The sequence below is a fragment of the Mus pahari genome, chromosome 11, assembly GCF_900095145.1.
Source record: "Mus pahari chromosome 11, PAHARI_EIJ_v1.1, whole genome shotgun sequence".
Classification (NCBI taxonomy): domain Eukaryota; kingdom Metazoa; phylum Chordata; class Mammalia; order Rodentia; family Muridae; genus Mus; species Mus pahari.
Genome location: NC_034600.1, coordinates 7,224,884 through 7,227,982, shown reverse-complemented (window position 1 = coordinate 7,227,982; position 3,099 = coordinate 7,224,884).

The window sequence follows — 3,099 nt, the reverse complement described above, 5'->3', positions numbered from 1 at the left end:
TCTTTAAGGACTTCTACCTCTTTAGAAGTATTTTCTTGTTTTTCTTTAAGGACTTGTATCTCTTTAGCAGTGTTCTCCTGCATTTCTTTAATAATGCCCTGTATTTCCTGGATGTTAGTTGTTATAGTTGTCTCTGGTTGGTTCCTCCTGTGATTCAGTTAGCCTCTGTCAGCAGTCCTGGGAGTCCAATTTTCTCCTGAGTCTAAGTGGTCAGATTACTCTCTGCAGGGAAGCTCTCTTCTAACAGGGAATGAACACAGAGTGCTGGCTTTCAGATCTGACTCCTTGCTGAAGATGTAGGCCCAAAACAGGGCCTGTGCCAGATGATGTGTTGCCTCTGCAGATTACTCACTCACCTGCACAGTGTAGCCACTGAGAGACCCTGGACACAATATGACTCTCTCACCTGCTNNGGCAGACAGAGCCCTCACAGGTGGCCACCTTTCTTCTGGCGAGGAATGTGCCCAAATTTCTGGAGCCCAAAACAGGATCTGTCCCAGAAGTTAGGTTGCTTCTGTCTGTCCTGAAGCTGTGTAGCTTCTGAGGTCCACACTCTTGCTAGCTTAGACTGGAGCCTAAGCGAACCGGAGTAAAGATGGCTCTCCTGTTGGCTCAGGCCTTGAGACTCCTCCCGGGTGGATACCCCTCCTTGGCCGGGAAAGATGCCAGGTGATTGGAGCCAGAAACGGGATCCTTCCCACAAGCTGTGCCCCTTCTGCAGGCTGCCCCCTCACTGGGAGTGCACTGGAGCAAAGATGGCCCTCCTACTGGTTCAGGCCCTGTGACTGCTCTTGGGTGGACACCCCTCCTTGAGCAGGAAAGGTGCAGGACTGCTGGAACCAGAAATGGGATCTTTCCCAGTAGCTGTGATGGTTTTCCAGTGTGCCCTTTCCCTGGCAGTGCACCGGAGCAAAGATGGCTCTCCTGCTGGCTCAGGCCTTGAGACTACTCCTGGGTGGACACCCTTCCTCAGGCGGGGCTGAGATCTTCTTTGATTTACTTCTTGAGAGACTTGAAGTATTTGTCATACAGGTCATTCACTTGTTTGGTTTGAATTACCCCAAGATATTTTATAGTATTTGTGGCTATTGTGAAAGGAATTCTTTCCCTAATTTATTTCTCAGTCTGCTTATCCTTTGTATAAATGAAGAGTACTGATTTATTTGTGTTAATTTTATATCTGGCCACTTTGCTATAGTTGGCTGTCAGCTGGAGCAGTTCTCTGGTAGAATTTTTGGGGTCACTTATGTATACTGTCGTATTTTCTGCACATCATGACACCTGTATTTATTCTTTACCAATTTGTATTCCCTTGATCTCTTTTTGTTGTCTTAGTGTTCTAACTAACACTTCAAGTACTGTATTGAATAGATACAGGGAGAGTGGCATCCTTGTCTTGTCTCCGATTTCAGTAGGATTGCTTCAAGTGTGTCTCCATTTTATTTGATATTGGCTGTTGGTTTGCAGTAACTTGCTTTTATTATGTTTTAAAATGGGCCTTGAATTCCTGATCTCTCCAACCCTTTTAAGATGAAGGGGTGGTGTATTTTGTCAAATGCTTTTTGTGCCTCTAAGGAGTTGATCATGTGATTTTTTTTCATTGAGTTTGTTTATATAGTATATTACATTAATGGATTTTCATATATTAAACCAACCTTGCATCACTGGGATGAAGCCTATTTGATTGTGGTGAATGATGGAATTAATGTATTCTTGGATTTAGTTTGCAAGAATTTTATTGAGTATTTTTGCATTCTTGTTCATAAGCAAGATTGGGCTGAAGTTTTCATTGTTGGTTGGGTCCTTGTGTGCTTTAGGTATCAGAGTAATTGTGGCTTCATAGAATGAGTTAGGTAGTATTCCATCCGTTTTTATTTTATGGATGTTTGAGGAAAATTGGTGTCAGGTTGTTTTTGAAGGTCTAGTAGAATTCTGTATTAAATCCTTCTGTTTCTGGGTTGTTTTGGTTGGGAGGTTTTAATGACTTCTTCTATTTCCCTTTGTGATATGGGCCTGTTTAGATAGTTTACCTGCTCATGATTTAACTTTAGCATGTGGTTATGTGGTATCTGTATAGAAAATCATCCATTTCATCTAGATTTTCCAGTTTTGTTGAGTATAGGCTTTTATAGTAGGATCCAATGATTGTTTGAATTTCCTCCATCTCTGTTGTTACGTCGCTCTTTTCATTTCTGATTTTATTAATTTGGGTACTGCCTCTTGGCCCTTTATTTAGTTTAGCTATGTTTTTTTTCTATCTCGTTTATTCTTTCAAATTACCAGGTTTTAATTTTGCTGCTTCTTTTGTATTGTCTTCTTTGTTTCTATTTGGTTGATTTCGGCCCTGAGTTTGATTATTTCCTGCCTTCCACTCCTTTTGGGTGAGTTTGCTTCTTTTCATTCTAGAGCTCTCAGGTATGGTGTTAAGTTGTTAGTATAGATCTCTCCAGTTTCTTTACCAGGGCCTTTCCACTTAGCACTGCTTTCATTGTGTCGCATAAGTTTGGGTATGATGTGTCAATATTTCCTTAAATTCCAGGAAGTCTTTAATTTCTTTGTTTCTTTCTTCTCTGGCCAAATTATCTTTGAGTAAATAGTTCTTCAGTTTCCAATTATATGTGAACTTTCTGTAGTCTTTGCTGTTATTGAAGACTTGCCTTAGGCCATGGTGATCTGATAGGGTACATGGTATTATTTCAGTCTTCTTGTATCTGTTGAAGTTTGCTTTGTGAATCAATTTATCAATTAGATCTCCAGTTTGAATTCAGTGAGTCTTACCCCAGGGAAGAAAGGATATTGCTGGGAGATGGGAGAAAAGAGGAGAAGAAAAAGTAAAACACAAATCCCACAAACCCCAGAGGAGGCTCCAATCCCAGGAGCTCTAGCATGCCCAGGATCTTAGGATCAGGGGTGAGTAGAATACAACATCCTTCCAACACCACCAGGAGTAACTGGGACCAGCAGGTTCCAGGGACTCAGGATCCCAGACTGACCAGTGGTTTGGCTTCCTTCTGGACTGTGCCAGATTACCTTTGGCACGAACTCTGTGGCCAGACCCACAGCATCTAGAGGAAGCTTTAATCCCAGGCACTGTAGCTC